This window comes from Heterocephalus glaber, unplaced genomic scaffold, assembly GCF_053883595.1.
Source record: "Heterocephalus glaber isolate CG9 unplaced genomic scaffold, H.glaber_assembly_v1.0 deba00000594, whole genome shotgun sequence".
Lineage (NCBI taxonomy): Eukaryota > Metazoa > Chordata > Mammalia > Rodentia > Bathyergidae > Heterocephalus > Heterocephalus glaber.
In genome coordinates this window covers 19875105-19898026 of record NW_028258151.1, presented here as the reverse complement: position 1 = coordinate 19898026, position 22922 = coordinate 19875105, and the positions used below count along the sequence as shown (strand labels likewise).

Below are 22922 nucleotides of genomic sequence, written 5' to 3'. Positions count from 1 at the left end.
AGGAGGCCAAGAACAGACCCATCCCTGAACTTCATGCTCAGTCCTCCACCTGGCTCCATGTAATACCCGATGTGGGGTGAGACACACAGGTGTGGTACTATTAAAGCTTTTGAGAGGGCTTGGCCTGGGGCTCTTACAGACTTGTCCTGGAAGCCTTCAGGTCCAGATGCTCCAACATTGTGTGTGGTAGAGATGGCAAAACTGGAGCACACAGGCCAGGAAAGCAGATAATGACTGAGGATTTGGGTTGTCACTGGATGTGACTATTTTTGGCAAGATAGACATTTATCCTTGAGAATTGCACTTGTAGAAAAACTTCCAACAAGGTAAGAATAAAACAATGGCAAATCATGCATCTGGCAAGGGAATAGTATCCAGAATACACAAAGAACTAAAAAAAAATTTTAAACTAGGCTAATTAAAAATAGACAATTTAAGGAGACATTTGTTCAAGAAAAACTATATCAGTGGGAGATAAACAAATAAGTGCATAAGAATACTTGACGTATTCAGCCATTAAAGAAATATCATGATGAATGATCACTTCATACCTGTTTTGGATGACCATTTTCTTTTAAAAATTCAGATAATTACAGGTGCTGTTGAGCATGCAAAGAAATAGAGGCCTCACACACTCCAAGTGGGAATCTAAAATGGTGTAACTGCTTTGGAAGGCAGGCTGGCAGCTTCTTGAAAACATTAAGCAAAGCATTATCATCTGACTCTGCATTTCTACTTCCAAGCGTACACCTAAGAGGAATGAAATATGCCTACAGACAAATTTGTGCGATGATTTTCAGAGTAGTACTATTCAAGATAGTAAAAAAGTAGAAGCAGCTTAAACGTTCATTCCTTGGTTAATAGTGGTTACTAGAGGGGAGGGGATGCGGTGACTGGTGATGGATAGGGGGTTTTCTCCACAAGGAAGAACTGATCAAAGGCAGAGCTCAGACACACTCCATAGCCTGATCTCTTTTGACAAGGCCACATATGACAACCCCTGTAAGGACCTTGTCAGCTAAGCTTGTAACTCATGGCTCCCTGGCCAAGGCAGCAGATTTGGAGCCTCTCAGTAGAGGAGCCACTTACCAAACAGCCTTCAAAGCACAGAGCTCACTAATCTACACCAGAAACTGCAGGGGGAGATGCTCTAACAGGTCCAGCCAACTGCAGATCTTGAAAATTAAAACTTTATTGAATCAAACAAAGTCTGTTCATTGTACAGAACACCACCTTACCTGCTCTGACCAGGTGACATCTCCTCCAGGAACTGTCCATGACACATATTAACTTGAGAGCACTGGTCATATTGAAAAGTAAGTAACTACTTTTTAATTTTTAAAAACATGCTGTTTTGACATTGGCTCCTTGGGTAGATCAGCAGCCCAGGAGGAAAGAACCTGTCCAGCTGCTCGTTATTGGGTGCCAACATAGGCAGTGCCTGATCCTTGGGTAGCTTTTGATAAACATTTGCTGAATGAATGCTGATCAACCTCCCTCCCAGTTTATAAATAAAAGTCTCTGACTTAACCTACCTGAGGGGCCTCTACAAGAGCATTTTCAGAGGGTGATCATATATCTTTAATTTCTAATGATTTTCTGGGCACGAGAGCCAACCAAATTCTAATGGCCAAGCCTGAGGGAGCCAAGATGCTATAAATTTGTCTCGGTTAGAAGTGACAGAAGCCTAGTTTAGCTCATTCAGAAAGGAAAGGACTCATTGGCTCACTGGGCGGGATAGTCCAGGGCAGGTTGATGCCTTGCTCCAGTGATATACAGTTTTCATCTTGTTTCCTGCCTCTGCTTTTCCATAGCTGGATTCCTCCTCCTTAGATGACACTAGCAGTGTAACCAGGACAGCTGCACTGGCAGCTTCAGGCTCACTTCAAAAACCCCCTTGCTCCCTGGTTCCAGGGAGGAAGCATCTTTCCCAACAGCTCTGGCCAGGGCTCCAGGAAGGGGTCTCAGTTCTCCTCACTGGTCACCTCTTCACCAAGGCCAAGGATAGCTGGGACAAATTACAACAGACTCTGTTGCTTGGAGCCATGTAAATGCATCCTCTTATACTTTGGAGGTCAGTGATCTGAAGTAGATTTCGCTGTTGGCAGGACTGCAGTCCCTTTGAGGGCTCTTGAGTAGGATGTTTCCTTGCCTATTCCAGTTTGCATTCCTTGGCTTGTAGCCCCTTCTTCCACCTTAAAAGCCAGAATGTAGCATCTTCTCATCTGCCTGACTCTGACTTTCCTGCTCCCACTTTCACTTCTAAGGACTCTTGTGATGGCATTGGGACTATCTGGATAATCCAGGGTAAACCCCCTATCTAAGGATCCAGAACCTAATCATACCTGCAAAGTCCCTTTTGCCATGTAAGGTCACATATTCGCAGGTTCTAGGCTTTAAGACGTGGCATTAGGATGAGGGTCATTATTTGGCCAGCCACAGCAGCCAAAGTATTACCAGCATGGATCATGTGGCCATCCCTGGGGACAGAGACCTTAGAGACAACCTCACTGCAATCCCAATAACTCAGCAAGGTGATGATGAAAAGGAAAAGAAACCAAGCTCTAAGACTCTGAGAGACCAAGTTGGAGAAGCCCCAACTGGGTCACGTGGCCACCAACTCTGCTAATCACAGCCAACAATTTCTTGCAGAAGCAATGTACTGGAAGAACACTCTAGGTCCCAGGTGGGCTCTACCTTTTACCTCTCTGTCACAAATGGTCTCCTTGGCATTCAAAATGTACCCAGAATGGTACCTGAAATTTGGGGTCTTTCTTTCCTCTTGCTGGTCAGTCATGGATTAAACATTCTCTTCTAATTTCCTTTATACTTCCCTTAGATTTTTTTTCTTCTGTGAGTTAATACTGAATATTGATGGATGGATAGATTGATTGTACTGAATATTTAGATTCACGGTTCAAAAAGGATTTGGCATAAAGTAGAAAAGTGCTCCTTGGTCAACTTCTCCATGCTGGGGCTGCAACCTTGCCTTGCTTTACAGCAATCAGTCAAGCTCAAGGGATCTGGCCAATTGGAGGAAAATACCCACTCCTCCGCACTCTGAACTGATTTTTTTTCCACTCAAGATGCCCCAGATGAGTATGTTCAGTCCAGGGAGAGCAGTGCAATTACTCGTGGTCTAATTTCTCTTCTGCTAAAGAGGTAGAAATAGAAGCCACATCAGATGATTTAAAACAAAAAGGCGAGAACCACATTTTTGTCACTATAGCTAATTTCCCTGAACTCCAATGCTATTGTACCAAAGAGAAAATGAACACAACTTGGCAGCTCCAGAATTAATTTATTTCCATACACCAAAGCCCCAGACATGGGTGAAAGAGTATGGATTTGGATTCCTGCTCCCAAGTCTGTTTGCTGGTAATGAGAGAGGAGACCATCCCTCTGTGTGGAATTGGACTACTATGAGTTAATTGTTATTAGGCAACTATGGGTTAATTAGGTAACTATGCTCTTTGTAGACTGTACCTAAGTAGCCGTGACAACTTCTGTAATCTGTCACCAAAGGAGTATAACGGACTCAGAAAGTCCTGCCAGAACTCTTTGCTCTGCCTCCTTCACTGCTCTGCTTTGTGTAAATCCTGCTTGCTATATTCCCAGGGAAACTCCAATGGAATTAAGCCTTGTAGATGTAAAAAGAGGAATATAAGAAAGGGCAAACTTGGGCTCTCAAGACTGATAGGAGACACTCACTGAGCTGCTGGCATTAAAAGCCGCTTTTGCTCCTATCTTCATGTTAAAGAGTTATCTGTGCTGGGGTCCTCACTGTTTCCTCCTTCAGTAACACAATCTGCCTCCTTTTCTGTTGGTTTTGCACCTGTGAATTCAACCAAACAAGGATAGAAAATATTTTAAAAAACTGACAACTGAACTGAACATGTACAGACTCTTTTGTTGACATTACTAAGTAATACAGTAAAACAGATATTTACATGAGATTTACATTGCAATAGGCATTAGAAGTTGTCTAGAGTTGATTTACTATATATGGAGAAGGTGGGTAGGTTCTATGCAAACACTGTGGCATTTTGCTGAGAGAGTCAAGCATCACAGATGTGGGTATCTGTGGGGATCCTGAAACCCATTTCATGCAGATGCCAAGGGACAGCTGGTGTGGCAATGACACCTGCTCCCACTTCAGGCAGGAAATTCATACAAGGCCTCTGTTCAGTAAAGTGCCTTGTGACCCTCAGACTTCATTGTAGTGTGCTCAGGTCCCTCTGTGCCCTGCAATGAACAAGGTGAAGAGGCAGCCAAAGCCTCATCTTTAGGAAGTGACAACCAGCACACAGACTAACAGGAGGCCTGCAAAAAAATCCCAAAGCTGGAGATTATAAATTTCTGAACAGCAGACCAGGTTTCAAAAACCATTCAGCAAACATCAACTGAACATCCAGAGTGTTTAAGGGAGATGTGGACCTGCTGGGGAATCTCAAGGCCACTGGGTGATAGGAGCCAGTGGAAATGTTGGCAGCTCAGGTGAAAAGTGCCTGGACACATGACCAATATCCCCAGAGAATAATTTGTCAAAATGTTTAAGGATCTTTTAAAATTCCTGCTCTTCCAATTAATGTTTCTAAGGAGGTGTGTGTGTGTGTGTGTGTGTGTGTGTGTGTGTGTGGTGTGACAAGGAGCTAGTCCAAAATTTAGGACACAGAATGATGGACAAAAATGTTTACCACAGGGTGAAAAAAATTGAACCTGGGGCTGAGGTGTGACTCAGCAGTAGGCACTTGTTGAACATGCAAAAGGCCCTGGTTTCTCTTCTCAGCACCAGAAAAAGAGTGGGGCAGGGCGGGGAGAGAGAAGACAGGAGAGAGAGAGAAGGAAGGAAGGAAAGAAAGATAGAAGGAAGGAAAAAGAAAAGAAGAGAAAGAAGAAAGAAAAAAAGGAAAGAAAGGAGAGAAAGAAAGAGAAGAAAGAAAGAAAAATTTCCACTCTAGTGGACGGTTAAGGATTCACAGTAGACTGATGTTGAAGAACACTATGAAGTATGTGCTGAACAATGGTGTTTTGGTCAACAATGGACATGCACATGAAGTTGGTCCCATGAGATTATGTCACCAAGTGATGTCATGGTGACTCAGTTTGTGTTAAGTGCACTTTAGAAGTTCATAAAATGGGAAAATTGATGAATGACACATTTCTCAGAACCTATTTTTATCATTGTCACACATGATTGTAATTTAAAATATTTTCATGCAATAATTAATAACATAGGAATGTTTATAAGGTTCGATAAAGTCAAATACAAAACAATATATATTCGATGTAATATATATAAAGTACGTACAGCTGTCCCTCCATTTATCTGTGGGGGATGGGTTCTAGGAACCCTCAGACAGGGGTCTTCGACCTTTCTGGGACCAGGGACCAGTTTTGTAGAAGACAATTTTTCCACAAACTGGAGATGGGAGGATGGAATAGTTTCAGGATGATTCAAAGGAGCAAGCAAACTAAATCCCTTGCATGCACAGTTCACAGTGGTGTTTGGGCTCCTGTGAGAATCTAATGCAGCCTTTGACCTGACAGGAGGTGGAGCTCAGGCCATAATGGGAGTGACAGGGAGCAGCTGTAAATGTAGATGAAGCTTTGTTGCCTCACCTGCTGCTCACTTCTTGCTGCGTGGCCTGGTTCCTATCAAGCCATAGACTGCTGCTGGGTATCAGTCCATGACTGAGGGGTTGGGGACCCCTACTTTTGGATAGCAAAATCCAAGGATGCTCAAGTGCTTTCTATAAAGCTACATAGTGTTTGCATAGGACATATTCACATCTTTCTGTATGCTCTTGGTCACCCTAGATGATTTATGATACCAATACCTAATACAAGAGAAATGCTCTGCACATAGGTGCCATATTGCGTTATTTAGGAAATAGGCATAAGAAAAAAATCGGTATGTGTTCAGTACCAATGTGATTTTTTAAAAAAGTTTTCCATTTGCTGTGGGTTAAATTTGCAGACACAGAACCACAGATATGGAGGCTGATTGTCCACCACAGACACAGATGGCCACAACTGGCACCCCCAGAATCATACGATACACAGCTGTCCACAGAGGTGCCACATAAATAAGCCCCCTCTGCAGTCTGTAAGCACTAAGGTGGAAAATGCCCAAAGGGTGACAAACATTTACTACCAATAAGAGCAGGGAGGGGTTTGTTTTTCCTTAGTTTTCTCTGTTTTCTACAATAAACATAAAGTCATTATCTAAAAACAACTAAAATCTCTTTTAAAATGAAGGAAACATTTGTCATGATAAAGGTTTAATTAAAGTGGAACATTCAAAAGAGGAAAATGATTCATTCATTCATTTTTAAGGATATATATATTTGATATATATATGATACATATAGTATATATATGATTATATATATGATATATATTTGAAAACAGAAACACCAAAATATCACTGGGTAGCTGGAGGCAGTGGGGCTGAGAGTGATGATTTCTTTCTTGATACTTCCTCATGGTTTACAATCTGGCAAAAAACAGGAGAAAGTTCTCTAGAAGCAAGGCAGAAGGAAAGATTGGGTTTGACCAGGGTGAGAAGCCAGGAGAGCTGCCCAGAAGAGGCAGCGTTGATCTGGGAAAGGCTGAGAGCTGGCTGTGGCCACAGATGTACAGGCCACCAGGTCCTACTGGGGTCTCCTGCCGGCCCCTTCCTCAGGGAATGGGAAAGGGGCTGACATCAGATGCCCCATGAATCGAGTCACAGAGATCTCCAGAAACAGGCGGAGGTGCACACCCCAGCCCAACAGTGGGCCTGTGGACTCCCTTCTCCAGGGCAGTCATGTGAAAAAGGTCTCCAGGAAGCATCACTGATCCAGAAAAATGCCCTCAGCACCCAGAAAGTGGCTCCTAGCCCAGGCAGGATCCAGCTCTGAGTGTAGGAGCTGCCACATTGCCCTGTACCTTCCGTGTCTGTGAGCTTGGAGCACATTGCACAAATAACAATGTGGCTTTTCCCTACAGCTATATCCAGGTCTCAAGCAACAAGATGGACAGAGTGCTCATCATCTGTGACTATGGCTCAGGCTTCAGCAAGGTGGGATTTGCAGGAAAAGAGGCCCTCCTGGCTGTTTTCCCAACCATCCTCGGGAAACTTGGGCATGATGTGAGTGAAGTGGGGCATCCTCCTTGGGTGCTGTCAGCCCCAACCCTTCTCCCACTGGGCTGGGCAAGGTGGTCCTCTGAGCTGGCCTCAGAGGCATGGGAGCACCTCCTGGTGACACACAGAGGCCAGGCCCACCCCAGAGTTCTACTTCAGCTGGACTGGGCTGAGGTAAGGACTTGCAGGTCTAGCCACACCCAACTGCCATTCTGTCAGAGCCTCTGGCTTCTGTGGAGCAGCTGGTGACAGAAGTTAGTGTCTTGGTTTGTTTTGTGCTCTTAGAAGGTACGAGAAAAAATACAATGAATGTTTAAATTTTAAAAATTTATTATAGTAAAAGACACATTACCGTTAACCCCTTCAGAATGCTTCCCCTCACTTCAAACACACTTATTCCATCATTCTTGCCACTTTCTGAAGCACTTCTGGAAGTCCTCTTTGCTAAGTATCTTTAGTTCTCTGTCATAGTTGCCTCGATGTCCTGAATTTATTAAAAACATTTACCTTTTGTGGTTATTTAGACTTTGGGGAAAATCCAGAAGTTGCACAGTGCCAGATCAGGTGATTAAAGTGAATGAGAATGCACTGTAATGTTTTTACAAGCCTGCCTTTCCATTGGATGGCACTTGGCAGCAGTCCATTTTTTTTGTTGTTGTTTTTTGGTTTTTTTGGTACCGGGGATCAAACTCAGGACCTTGCGCTTGCAAGGCAGGTGCAGTACCACTGAGCTAAATCCCCGGCCCCAACAGTCTGTATTTTTGATCACACCTCATAAAGACACTCATGATGGGATATGTCTGTTCAAAACAAAGAGAGGTATTTTATGGGAGATTAATGGCAATATGTCTTTTATGGCAATACATTTTTAAAATTTAAACACACACCATGTTTTTTTTGATCAGCCCCTGTATGACACACTACACAAAGCTGGGTAATTCATGAAGAACAGAGATTTATTTCCTACAGCTCTGGAGACTGAAGTCCAAGGCCAGAGGCCTGCATCTAACTGGGGCTTCTTGCTGCCACCATCCCATGGCAGAAGGTGAGGGGGGAATGGAGAACGAGAAGGTGTGGACCAAGGGAACGTGCATCCTTTCATCAGTTCCCCAGGTAACACTAACAGCATTTAAAAAATGTAAGAGGCATTTTTAGCTCATAGGCTCATAGATACAAAAAACTGGGCCAGCTTTGTAGGGCTAAGGTTTCACGTGGCCCCAAACCAGCTGCTCACCTAGAAATCCTGTCAGAAAGGACTGGACTAGGAATCCTGCGAATCTTAGTCTCATGCTTTGTATCAGTTTGCTCAGGCTGTCCTAACAAAGCACAACCAATAGTCACTGTCTCATATTCTGGGGCCTGGAAGTCCAAGATCAAGGTGTGAGCAGGGCAGGTCCCTCCTGAGGCCTCTGTCTTTGGCTGGCAGATGATGTCTTCTCCCTATATCCTCATATGGTTGTCCTTCATGTGTCTGTGTCATGACTTCCTCTTCTTATAGGACCCCAGTTAAATGGCTTAAGACTTGCCAGAACCAGAAAGGGGCTGGGCAGATGGCTGGGAGGAGACTGGCACTGGAGCTGTGTCCCAGCCATTCTCCGGGGAACCAGTCTGGTGTGTTAGCAGTTTCTGTTGAAATTGATCCAGGGAGCTTCCCAGAAGGGCCTCCCAGGCTCCCAAAATAAGGCCTTTGTGGCTAGTGATGCCTGCTGGCTTCCCCAAGTGCAGGAGCCGCCAGAGATAAGAGAATGCAGGGCATCTGGCTTAATCTCCTACACAAGTGAGAGGGGTGGTATCCCAATGTGGCTCCCAACTTGCAATACACAGACTTAGCTTTATCCACAACCACCTGAGCAGCGCCATGGGAAAAGAATGGAATGTCCCAGTCCCACCAGCCCTCCCTCCCCTCCTCACGGTGTCTCCCAGAAGCAGGAGCTCAGGGCCCCTCCTCTTTCTCTGTTCTTTGCAGTTTCGATGCAGAGTTGTTCCTCCTCCCAGAAACCTAACTCTTTTGAATAGTTCTGATCAACCCAGCCAGATAGCAATGCACTATCCCTGCCTACTTTGGAGGGTTTTATCAGGTGACTTGGAGAGGGGATGGGAGAATAAACTAGAGGAAGGGCAGCAGGCACTTAGACCTCACAATATCATAACTGCCTGGGTGACCCAGGACTGCTGTAACACAGAGCGCTTAAAACAGTACACATCTGTTCTTCCAGAGCTCTAGGGGGCCAGATGTCAGAAATCAAGGGTTCAGCTGGACTGTGCTGTCCCAGCGCTGTCAGGGAGAGTCTTTCCTGCCTTTTCTAGCTCTGGGGACCTCAAGCATCCCTTGGCTTATGGCCTTGCCACTCTAGTCTCTGACTCTGACTTCATGGGACCTTTTCTACTTTTCTTTCTCTGTCTTAGTCTCCCTCAGCCTTTACCTCAAGGACACTTGACATTGGATGCAGGGCCCACCTTAAGGCCAGGAACATCTCCTTTGGGACCCTTACCTGAGTTATATCAGCAAAGACCTCTTTTCCACAAGTTACATTCACAAGGTTCTAGGGTTAGAGCTCAGACATATCTTTCTGGGGCCACCGTTCACCCTACTGCAGCTGGTTTCTCCCTGTCACCATCAGCCCCAACTTTATCTTTCATGTTTCTGCTCTGCACTGGGATGCTGGGGTTGCAACTCTGTAAACAGCAATTCCAGGACTTCTTTACCAACTGCTCTTGTAAGACTGTTCAGCCAGGACGTGCTAGAGGCAGACTGGAAGTGCAAGGTGGGGTGTCCTGGTCCTGCTTTCCCACTCTTTCCTGCACCCCTCCTGAAGCAGCCCCAAGTGCTCCAGCACCAGTCCTCTGCAGGGCCCAAGGCAGAACCCAAGTAGCCAATAATGCCCTCCTCCTGCTCCACCTCTGACCCAGGGGACTCCTCTGGGCTTGGTCCCAGGCCCCACCTGCCCTAATTGTAGACACAATTGTTTGTTCTGTAGTGTTGATGGCGCTTGCCTCGGGAATATATCTTGTATCCCATGGAAAAGTCGGAGGAAGCACATGTTAACTGAGCAGTCTTCCCCGTCATTCGTGGGATACTTCCCAGAAATCCCAGTGGGTGCCTGAGACCTTGAGGAGCACCCCACCCCACTCAGGCTGTTTTCCTCTGTATATACAGACCTAAAAAAAAGTTTAATTTATGAATTAAACATGGTAAGACATCAACAACAGTAAGTAATAATAAAATAGAGCAATGATAACAAGATCCTGAAATAAAAGTTACATGAATGTGATCTCTTCCTCAAAAGAGCCCTGCAGGCTGCACTGGGTCTCCATTTGTTTATGTTTTCCCTCAGCCTATGGGCTTCATCCCGGTCTTGGGGAGCAACAGCGGCTTCTGCCTCTGGGGAAAGGCCATACTCCTTCCAGGTCTAAGCTCCTGGCCCCTCCACGGCTTGAATCTGTGCCTTTCCTCACCTTCCCAAAGCATGAAGTCTCAGGGTATCCCCAGGGCTTCCACATCCCACCTTTCACCCAGGAACCCAGGCTGGCAGCCAAGATGGCAGCAAGGCCCCTTGTGGGAGTGCTGGAGGGAACCCAGAGGCAGGACACAGGTTTCACCCAGGGTCACTTGTCCATTCCAGCCTGAGCAGCCACTTTGACCCGCAGGCCACCCAGCAATAGGACACTAGACTGCACCCTGTACAACCTCAGAGACAACAACGGGGCTCCTTCCACACCCTCACAGCCCAAACACTGAGATGGGGCTCAGCCTGAGACAGTCAAAGGAGCCACTATAGCATTAATTGCCCTATTGTCCTGTGGGTCCATTCCACTATTGCCCCATAGCACTCCTCCTCCAAGATCATGCTCCCTGTAGTCTTATCCCAGACAACTGCTGAGCATGACCCGTTCCTGAAGACCCAGGACTCCTCTGACAAGCAAAAGTGGACCAGGAACTCCCCTTGCTGAACCTACCTGTCATGCACAGTAGCCTACGATTCCTGCTCATCTGACTCTTCTCTCTTGCATTTCAGGTCAGACATGGGCATCAGCTTGATAGCTCTGTGTCCTTGCTCCCTGCCCATTTTCATCCCCAGAGGGATGTTCCCTACTAACATCCTCGAACCTTTAATCCTACCTCAGTGCCTGCTCCTTGGTGGACCCAGATTAACACACTAGACAGCTGGTAACCCCCAACTGGCAGAATGAAAAGTTTCATCTCCCTTGAAAGCAGCCAGGTTCATCTTCCCAAAAGCTAGGACTTGAATCATGCTGCAGACCTTTTCCTGGCCAGCCTTCCCAAACAAGCATCCCAGGCATGCCCCTAAACCTGCCTGCCAAAGCTTCTCTCCATGCTGCTCTCAGTTTCCTCATCTGCAGAATGTGAAGATGAGTGTTCTGGCAAAGATGTCTTGGGAGCACTTCACATGCAGGTAGTTGGGCAAAACCTTCTAGTGGCCACTGTTGAAACTGTGCACAGGGCTGGAGAGGGTCCTCGTGCTCACACTGTGACTTGGGGCCCTTCCTGTTGCTGTTCATGTTGGCTGAGTGCCGCTGAGCCCCCACCTCCCACCTCTGCCCTGGGCTGATCCACCCTGCTGTGTTTTCCAGACTATGTTGGTGGGACTGGAGGAGGAAGACTGGTTTATTGGAGATGACGCCCAGAAGAACAGAGAGAAACTCATTCTGCAGTACCCTATTTCCCAGGGAGCTGTCGCCAGCTAGGACCACCTGGAGAAGGTGAGTCACAGCTTCCACTGGGAGGACCTGGCATAGGACCCCCTACTGCTGCCTCAGCACCAAGGAAAGGATCAATATATTGCCAGGCACAGAGATCTCTGTCACATCTCTTAGCTCTTAGTCCCTCTTGACATCTCATCATGGTCTCAACTACCAGGCTTTGCAGTCAGGAGACCTGAGTTTGAATCTTGCTCCCACTGCATATTATTGATGTCATTTAGGACACAAGGTGTTGCCTCTGTAATCCTCAGTTTCCTTGTTTTAAAGACAGGCATAATTCCTCTTACCACACCACTGCTGTGGGGATTAAAGGAAACGATGGAAAAGAAGTCTTTAATCCCAGATACTAAGAAATAATACAAACGTGAAATCAAAGCTCTTTCTGTCCATAACCAAGGGTTCTGATCAGGGCCTCCATGTGTATTTGGGTAGGTTGCAAATGTCTTAGAAGATGTATCATAGTCAGACAGCTTAAACAGCAGAAATCCATTACCTCAAAATACTGGAGGCCAGAAGTCCAAGATCAAGATGTCAGCGAGGCCAGTTTTTCATGGCTGTGAGGGGAATCTGTTCCAGACCTCTTCCCTAGTTTCAAGAAGTTTTGTTTCCCATCTTTCAGGTTCCTTGACCAGCAGATACCCCACCCTGATCTCTGCCTCCATCTTCATATGATCTCCCTGTAAGCATCTGTGTCCAAATTGCCTGTTTTTCATATTGAATTATGGAATATTCCACTTCAGCATGACCTCATGGCAACTAATTACATCCACAGCAACCCTATTCCCAAATAAGGTCACATTCTGGGGTGCCAGGGGCTAGGACTTCAACACATGAATGGGGACCACAATTCATCTCCTAACTATGGTCTAACAGTGCATGACAAACTAACCACTGCCACCTCTGCCTTATTCTGCTGGTCCTATGGTCCAGTCATGATTCCACGCAGGAAAGGCCTGCACAGGGCATGGGTTGCAAGAGGCTGGCAGTGGGCACACCAGTCGCAGATATGTTCACATCTGCACAGCCAAAGTGTCGGCTCTGGTTGTGGCTCTGAGTGTGGAGGAGATGCAGATACTGGAGCAGTGTAGACTAACTTTGGAATGCACAGACCCCCAGCTTCTGGTGCCCTTTCCCACTGGGCTGTTTTTGTCCCCTCCCCTCCACTGTGTGGGGCTCATCCTGTCTGCCTACATCTTGGGGGCTGGTGTTGTGTCTGCAGTCAGTGCCAGCTCTGGGTTTCAAGTTTTTAGCCAAGTACAGTGTCTATGCTCCCAGTGCCCCATCTCGTCCTGATTCACCCACCCACACATACCCAGGGATAGGTTGTCACCCCCTGCTTCAAGCTACCAGAGTATCAAGGTATGAGTCCACCTGGGCTTTGCCACTGCAATAGGTGTTGTGATGGCTCAGATTTCTGCAACCTTATGATGCCTTCACAGCCAGAGTTTCTCCATTCCTCTTGCCAGCAGAGGTGGCCCTGGCTTCTCTCCATCATGAGCAGAGCTTCCCTCCTGAGGAGCAGACAGGAGCATCACATGTAATAATTAGCATTGTTTATGGAGCTCTACTATGAGCCAAGGTCTACATTAGGTGGCACAGGCTGGACTGTGCACTCCAGGAATTCTGATCTCTAATCCCTCAGAATATGACAGAATTTGGAGACAGGGCCTTTAAAGGGGTGATTAAGTGAAAATGGGATCATTAGAGTGAATCCTTACCCACATGACTGGGGTCCTTATAAGAAGAGAAGATTGGGATGCAGACACACAGGAAGGAGATGCCATCTACAAGCTAACAAGAGAGGCTCGGGAAGGACCAGTCCTGTGGACACCTAGATCTGGGACTCCCATTCTCCAGGATGTAGGACAATAACTGTCTGCTGTTGCAGCCACCTGGTTGCAGGGTTTGATAGGAAGTAGCTACATCAGGCTTTTAAACCAAGTCATTATCTAACCTTCACAATCCTCTCTGAGGTAGGGAATATTTTCCATCTTAAAGATGTGGACCTAGGCCCATGAAGGCCACTCTACTTTTCCAGGGCACATGCTTGTGTGTGGTAGAACTTGTCAATTCTGGGCTCTCACTGTGCAGAGCCAGCCTGCCTGGTCTCAGGCTTGCCCCACAGTGTGGGTGCAAGTGTTGGTACCCATCAGACCTGAGGTCCTCTAGACAGCACCATGCCTTCTGGCTCCATTTGCCCTACTTCCTCCTCTAAGCCTTCAGCCTTCACCCAGTTGAAGGCTGTGTGTCCTGCTCACAGTCACACTCTACCTTCCCTGCCGCGTCATCAGGTCAAAATGCTCTGACTCTGAACTGGAGGCTGCAGATCCTGCCTAAAATACAGTAATCTTTAGGTATCTGTGGGGATTGTTTCTCGGACCTCCTCAGGTTCTAAAATCCAAGGACTGCAGGTTGGAATGGCAGTACATGACTATAACCCACACATATCCTCCTGTATATTTTAGATAATCCCTTTCTGCTGCTTAATTAGCCCATCAATCTCCTACAATGGAAAGGTCATGTAAATAACTGTTGTACTGTATTGTTTAAAGAGTAATGGCAAGAAAGAAATTCTGTACATGTTCAGTTCAGACACATTTTGGGGAAATAGTTTTGATTCTTGTTTGGTTGAATATTTGGATGTGGAAAACATGGATTTAGAAGCCAACTGTACTGCTCGGTCAGATATACTAAGAAAGAAAGAAAAAGAAAGAAGGAAAGAAAGAAAGAAGGAAAGAAAGAAAGAAAGAAAGAAAGAAAGAAAGAAAGAAAGAAAATGAAGAAAGAAAGAGAAAAGAAAAGAAAGAAAAAAGAAAGAAGGAAGGAAGAAAAGAAAGAAAAAAGAACCAGGTGTGGTGGCACACTCCTATAATCCCAGCACTAGGGAGGCTGAAGCAGGAGGATCACTGCAAGTTCAAGGACAGTCTGGGCTACATAATGAGTTCAAGACCAGCCTGAACTACATAATGGACCCTATCTCAAAAAAAAAAAAAAGAGAAAGATAGATATAGATGATAAATGGATGACAGATGGATTGATGAATGATAAAGATAAAAGAAATTGATAGATGAGGGAGAGAGAGAGAGAGAGCTGACACACTGCTTGAGCAGCTGGGCTCTCCTCCATCCTCAGAGCAACCCACTCTGTACCCTCTGTCCCCCCAGATTTGGCATCATTCCTTCTACCAGGTGCGTCACACCGCTCCCGAAGACCACCCTCTGATGGTGACTGAACCCCCTTTAAATTCATCATCCACCAAAGAGAGAGTGTGCCAGGTAACAGGGCGCGGTGGAGGGAGGAAGGTGGGTTGAATCAGGTGGTAGAGCCTTGGGGTTGGAGTGGGGCCAGGTGGGGTGGGCACTGCAGGGGTCCCTGCTGGCTGCTGGTGTTCTCATGTCATCCAGACCTCCTAATGAGGATGCTGATGAGCTAATTAAGCAGCAGCAAGGTTCATCCATCTGGCCCAGATGAGCCTAGTGCTGTCTGCTTCAGTGAACAGCAACCTGAGGGGTAGGCCCAGGCCAAGGCCCCACCTGCACTTGGCACAACACGGCCAGGGTGAGGTGCCAGCCCTGTGAAAGAAAGCCCAAAGTGGGCTGCTGACCCTTCTCTGTGTGTGGGCCAGTGCTGGGCTTGCCCACAGACCAGGCACATCAGGCATCTGCCTGGAGAACACCCACTGTCCACAAGGACCTCGGGAACTGGAGGAGGACAGGAGGGTGAGGCTACCTTCACCCCAGGAGCAAGGTGCTCCTCACTGTACTGGGGAGAAGAGTTGTAGGTGTGCAAACATGTACAGAAAGAGCTATTGTGAGGAACTGTCTCCTGTGGTTACTGCTGTCACAAGCTGGAGACCCAGAAGAGCAATAATGCAGCCTCAATCTGAAGACCCCAGGAGAGGCACCCCCCAGTTTGAGCCTGAAGAGCAGAAGATCCCTGTCTCTACCCAGGCTCCACACTATTTTCATGGCTGCAAGTGACTTCACCAGCCACCTGCTTCCCTCAGTCTACCGACCCAATGTCAGTCTCATGCAGGAGCACTCCCATGGACACATCACTGTAACTTGCCTAAACATCAGCGTACCCAGAGTCTGCGCAGGTCGATCTGTGAAATTCACAGTGGCAACAGCCATGCGGTGAGCACTCTGCCTGCCTCTGGTGTATCTTGCATTCCCTGGGCCACTGCATACCTCTCTGCCCCAGATCCACCCCTTGTATGTCAGGGACCAGCAGGAGATCAGCAGAGCACCCTCTCGGGCTTCTCCTGCAGAAGTTGATAGGAAGATTGGACCCATGGCAGTGTACCTCTTAGAGAAAGCAGCTTGCATGCTGCAATGTGCCAGAGCTGAAAATGGGGCCATTGCCACCTTAAACTCTAAGGGGCAGTAATGGTCACCTGGAGAGAGGGCCCTCACCCAGGAACTATAGCATCAGAACAGGGACCTGGCTAGGGGCAAGCAGCAACATAAAAGCTCCGCTCCCTCTCTGGCATCCCCATCTCTTTTTGGTGCCTCTAGGGACAGAATCCAAAGGGGCACACAGGAAGGTGGCCAGGATTCCACCTAGGCAGAGGGCCGTGAGGAGACTGAGGAGACCAAGGATGTGGCAGCCAATCCCATTCCCCCCTCAGCAGGCAGGAAGAACATGGCCACATTGCAAGGAAAAGGACATTTCTGCCCCTATGGGCTCTGACTCCTCTCCCTCGTGCACCACCCACCCAGTGGGGCACCGGTGCCTGACAACATCCCTCTGTGCAGCTGCCTGACTTCCACAGCCCCAGGAGACTGGAACAGCTGAGAGGGGCAGAGTCCAGTTTCCTCCTGGAAGATGTCTCTGTGTTAACAGAAGTTTGGGGGCCAGGTCTCAGAGGAAAAGCCAATCCAGGCAGCAGCCAGGGTACCGAGAAGGGCCCGGCACTGGTTCTGGCCCCCCAGCTCTGCTAGTACATGTGATGTCAGGTAGCTCAGTGGTCCTATATCTGCCTTGGTTTCATCATCAGAAGGTTAAAAATGGTACCTTCCTGGGGTTTTGGTGAGGATGGAATGATTTAATGCTCTTAAAGCACTAGAGCTTCCTCCATATTGAGCCTTCAGCAAATGCCGCTCCTACTGTCTTGAGACTGAGTTTACTCATCTGTGTAGTAAGTGTTTGACTGTAGGAACCTCAAAACCCTGCAGACTTGCTAACCTCTGTGACCTGTGTGCTCCACAATGAACAGCGGGGGCTGAGGCTAGTGTTTTTCTTTCTGATTTTAGGGGACAGGACTCTGGTTCCATCACAAAAGCTGTTCTCCTGGCTAAGTGCCACACTTGTGTGTCCATCACCTGTGGATGCCTGTCTGTGGGGTCTCCAGTTTGGGGTAAATAAAGCCACTACAAATCAGCATGAGCTGGTCTTCATACAGATGTGTTTTCCGTTCTGAATGAATACCCAGCCCAGCCTGAATGCTGCCCAGTGATCTAGTCACATATCTTACAAGCACCATGTTCAAGGATGCAGCCCAGCCATGCAAGATATCAGTTTCTAAAACATGCTGTCTTGGCCCCATTTTGAGGTCCTGGCTGAGGCCATTCAGTGCCCCCTTGAGCAGCTGAGTAAGTCCATACCCCATCATTGCCCTTGTGAGACTCTCAGGCTGTGAAGCCACAGTGCACCTCTCCAATCTTTCTGGGGCCAGATGCCAGATACATAGGGACAGAGCCCCAGCCAGGAGACCAGGAAATGGTCCAAATGAGCTCCTGCAAGGAAGCCTGTGAAACCCACCTGCAGGGCTGCTTGCTCACTGTCACAGTGCCTGAGCACAAGTCTCTGTGTGGTCCTTCCTGGCACCCTGCTCTTATTAGAAAGCAGACAGGAGAGTCCTGCCTTTTGATTTGTGGAGTGGCACTGCGATGGCCCCAACAGCTAAAGTGATCCTCAGATCCCAGCGTCATGATCCCATAGGTGTCAACCACTTACCCAGCCAACATCAAAGAGGCACAGCCCTGCCTGCAGCTTGTCTGCTATCTCCTCACTCCCATTTTTGTCTGTGGGTCTCATGAGCCCAAGGTGGGTATCATGTACTGGGACAGGCAAAGCTGGTGTGTCTCACCAGATCACTCCTTCTGATGCTGGTATCCAGTCAGCACCCAAACAGTGCTTCTGGAGTAAACCATGTCTGGACAAGATGTCCAGAATGTAATTACCACACAAGAGCTGTTAGCTGTGGTTGGCTCTGTTGTCATGAAAAGTAGCGCCTTCCAAATCAAAAGGTGGGGATTCCATGGCACCATGCAACTCCCAGTAGCAGAAGGAAGAATTTATCCCCTGAAGACAACTGAAATCACAGATGCCTCCTGTCAAGACACAGCAGTGACTAGCAAGACTTTCTCGTGCCCTAATCCAATCAGTCCCCACACAGGAGCCCCCAGAAGAAGGTTGTGAGCCCCTTTACAGACTGAGAAACAGAGCCCACTGCTGGTTGTGGCAGAGCCAGCTGGAGCAGGGTGTGCCTTTGACTTGGCCTGGATTGCCCTAGGGCCAGTGCCTGCTGCAAGAGGGACCCATGATGACCTAGGGGAGTGAGCTGGAGCCCTGCCTGCTTTGTCTGCACCTCAGGATGCCAGCTGCTAATGTTCTTCCCTAGATCCTGTTCGAGACCTTCAATATACCTGCCCTGAGCTTAATCAATCAAGGAGTCCTTTCTCTATATGCTTCTGGCCAAACTTCTGGTAAGTGGCCCTCGGCGATCCCCACTCACACATCCTTGTCCCTGTGACTGGAGACTGGTAACACTCTATAACACACAGCCTACTCTCTCCCTGACAAATAATCAAAGACAACTCTTCAAAGCTCACACCCCTCTGCCCCTTTCCTGACTCCCTCCGCTTTCATCCTTCCTAGTTAAATAGGCCTCTCCCAGACATTAACAATTTGCTAGGCTCACTTTTTCTTTTAACAGCTTTACTGATATGTAATTGACATTTAATAAACTGCATATGTTTTAGGTGTACAGTTTGAAAAGTTCTGACATGTGGATGCACTCACGAAACCATTACAACCACCATGAGCAAAATCTTTGCTGTTACCTGAGTAATTATTTCTGATTTCATTTTCCCCAGATCCTCTTTTGTTGCCAGTTTAGAGAGTCCAGGTGGTTGAGTATCAGACTGTTCCATCTTGTTTCCCTTTGGGGTTGCTGTAGGTGATCTGGAACTCTGTTTTTGAGGCTTGTTTATGTGTTTTTTCATTTCCATGGGGAGGGCGGTGCTTCTGGTGCCCACGCGGCTCACCTTCTCTGCCCTAGGAGCTTGGGATGGCAGTGGGGTAGCTTCCTTCCAGGTGCTGGGACCAGCTCACCTTTGCCCTAGGAGCCTGGGATGGCAGCAGGGGAGCTTCCTTCCGGATGCTGGGACCGGCTGAGCTTCTCTGCCCTGGGAGCCTGGGATGGAGGCAGGGAGCTTCCTTCCAGGTTCTGGGACCAGCTGAGCTCCTCTGCCCTAGGAGCCTGGGATGGAGGCAGGGAGCTTCCTTCTGGGTTCTGGGACCGGCTGAGCTCCTCTGCCCTAGGAGCCTGGGATGGAGGTGGGGAGCTTCCTTCCAGGTTCTGGGACCTGCTGAGCTTCTCTGCCCTAGGACCCTGGGATGGCGGCGGGGGAACTTCCTTCCAGGTGCTGGGACCAGCTGAGCTTCTCTGCCCTGGGAGCCTGGGATGGAGGTGGGGAGCTTCCTTCCAGGTGCTGGGACCTGCTGAGCTTCTCTGCCCTAGGAGCCTGGGATGGAGGCAGGGAGCTTCCTTCCAGGTGCTGGGACCGGCTCCATTACAACCAATATTATGAACCTAACCATTGCTCCTGTAGTTCCCGTCATACCTCCACTATTCGCTTTCTGCCTGTCCCCAGATGACCACCAGCCTGGCTCAATAGAGGATTTTTCATTTCCTAGTATGTTGTATAAAGCAAACTATGAGGCAAGTGCTCTATTTTGTGTGTCTTTTTCTACTGTGCATAATTATTTGGAGATTCATCTGTGCTGTTGTTTGTATCAATAGTTCATTTCTTTTTATTGCTGAGTAGTGTTCTGTTTTATGAATGCACCATGCTTTGTCTATTCACCCATGAATGGCTATTTGTGTCATTTCCAGTTTGGGCTATTGTGATTAGAGTTGCTATAGACATTTGTTTGCAAGTCTTTGCATGGATATATGCTCTCATTCCTTTTGGGTAATTACCTACAAGGGGAAATGGCTGAGTTATATGACAGGTGTTGCTTAACTTTTTATAAAAATCTGTCTATCTAGTTTCCAAAGCAACTGCACCATTTTGCATTCCCACCACTGTATGGGAGAGCTCCTGTTCCTCTACATCTTCCCAGCACTTGTGTGGTCAGTCTTCTGCATTTTAGATATCCCAGTAGAGGTGCAGAGGGATTTTCTTGTGGTTCCATTCACACATTCCCAATTACTGGTGATGTTGAGCACATTCATTGTCTTATGCTTTTTGCTACACATGTGTATTAGTCACTTTCCTGTCACTGTGACAAAACACCCAAAGCCCACAACTTAAAGGAAGTCTCTTTTGGCTCGTGGATTCAGTCCATGGTCAACGGGCTCCAAGGCAGAAACAGCATGGTGAAAGGTCATGGCAGCCAGCAAGCAGAGAAAGAAGGGAGGAGTTGGAGTCAAGAATACACCCACCTGGATGGTGGCGACCAGCTTAGCCACTTGGGCAGAGAGAGAGTTCCCTGGCTGCCTGGAGCTCTGCTCCCTCCAACCCATGCCATGCCCACTGATGACCACCCAGACTGTGAGAACCCCTCCTCGCCACTTGCCATGCCCAAAGCAACTAGCTTAGTGCCTCTCCCCACCCCCATACCTCTGGCCTCCTGGCTGTGCCACTACCTGGTTCCACACTACAAAGGCATGGGGTGGGGGGCATAAAGGCCATTGTCCTGAGCTCCAGAAGATAGAGCAGAAGTGAACAACAGATAGAGGGTCTCTCTCAGGCTCCTTGATGAAAACTGAAGCCCACTGGAAAAGTGAAGAGAATCTCTCCAGTAAAGGCACACCAGGCCACCATACTTGTTAAGTTGGAGGGCTCATCACCTCCCATTGGAACCTGGACTATCTTCAGGGGAAGGGCAGCTGGAACCTGCAGTAGAACCTTGCACAGTTCAACCTGCAGGAGGACAGGGAGCTCAACTTGGGACTTGCAGCCAGAAATCTGCCTGAATCTCATGGGCTGTGACTGGCTTGCTGAGATTCATTGACTTATATCTGCACACTGCTGCCCACATTGTCTATTGTGACAGCAGAGACATATCATGAAGGAGGTCCTTCATTTTTATTTTTTATTTGTTATTTTAAAAATTACCACTATTGTTTTGCTCTTATTTTTAATTTTTTTCCTACTCTTTTCAAATTTTTATTTTTCTCTTTCTTTTCTCTTTTCTTTCTCTCTCACACTCACTCTCTTGCTGTTCCACATTGTTCTTCATCTCCCTTTTTGTTGCTGTTCTGGCCCTAATTGGGGTTTCTTCTTTATTTTTCTTTTCTTCTCTTTTTCCCTCTCACCTGTGTCCTCTGGCCTCACTGCTAACCTTCCCCTATCCTTCTACCTACCTATCCCTCCCTCACCAACTCTTTCTAACTCCCCATCCCAAAGGGTAAAGTTGCTATATTGAAGAGTTTATTCACTATAAACATATGTTGGATTGGTCCTCAATTTTGATTTAATTCACAGAGTTAAAGGTGATAGATTAATAACTACCACAAATAGTCATTTTCTAAGATGTACTTGATGCTATGGTGTTGCTGATTGTATCACTTGGGCTAAGGTGTTGTGATTGATCTAATCAGTTGTCCTTACTGGTATAATGAAAGTGAGACAGCCTCAGAGTCATTAGAGACTCAAAACCTGAAGACCAGTTATATCTGGAAGACACCTCTGAGAAGCAATCATTCCATAAGAGTTCTAACTACAAGCAACAAAGATACTTACAATAAGCATTTTTGAAGTATCAACCCAGGAATTAAACCAAGGACAGTACCAAAAACAAAAATGAGAAGACATTTAAGCAAGGCACAAACTCAGATTTCCACCCCACCAAAGGTAAATTCTGGGGGAAATGAGGTGGAAAAGGCTGATAATCAACCACCTAGACACCCTGAACTGATAGCACAGTAAGTAACAAAACAGATGAATGAGGTGCTAGAAAAATTCAAAACAGAAATAATTTCCCAGGTAACTACAGAGATGGTGAGCAGAGTGAAAGACATGATTAGAAGCTCTAGAAATACATTTAAAAAATAGATGAGCTCAGAAACATGCTGGAAGCCATGAATACCCAGCATAAGAAAGAAATGGAAACCATGATTGCCAAATATAAGAAAGAAATAGAATCCATGAAACAGATTCAAACAGATATCCAGGAGATTAAAAACTTCACCAAAAGTATGCACAGCAGATTAGGGGAATGTAAAGATAGAATATCAGATATAGAAGACAGGATTGCAGTTAATGACCATGAAAACAGAAATTTCTTAAAAATAGTAAGGGGGCAGGAGAAATCAATCCAGAACATGCTAGATGTTGCAAAGGAGAATAACATAAGACTGATAGGAGTCCATGAAAAAGCAGGAGAAAGTACAATTGACATAAAAAACTGTTCACAGAAGTAACAGTAGAAAACTTCCCAGACAGAGGTAGAGAATTGGACATACAGATAAATGAGGCATATAGAACTCCAACTAGCCACAATCAAAAAAATTCTATACCTAGACGTATAATAGTCAAGATCCCAGAAATCCAACAGAAGAAGAAAATCCTACAAGCAGTTAGAGCAAAGAAACAAATCACCTACAAAGGAAAGCCCATCAGAATCACGGCAGATTTCTCAACACAAACCTTCAAGTCAAGGAGAGCCTGGAGTGAAGTATTTCAAGCCCTAAAAGAAAATAACTTCCAACCTAGACTGTTGTATCTGGCAAAATTATCTTTCAAAATCGATGGGGAAATTAGATACTTCCACAAAAAAGAACACCTGAGAAATCTCATGAACACCAAACCAGCACTGCAAACAATTCTAAACAATA

The 22922-nt window shown here is 46.9% G+C and overlaps 1 pseudogene across 1 annotated transcript in view; it reads left to right on the top strand.

Moving 5' to 3' along the window:
* LOC110350650 (actin, alpha skeletal muscle 2-like) overlaps positions 1 to 22922 on the top strand; it is a 59410-nt pseudogene that overhangs the window by 20503 nt on the left and 15985 nt on the right. The window contains exons 4-7 of the transcript XR_002397345.2: positions 6994 to 7135; positions 11723 to 11851; positions 15016 to 15126; positions 18477 to 18561. The product of XR_002397345.2 is annotated as an actin, alpha skeletal muscle 2-like (transcript). The remainder of the gene's footprint in view (positions 1 to 6993; positions 7136 to 11722; positions 11852 to 15015; positions 15127 to 18476; positions 18562 to 22922) is intronic.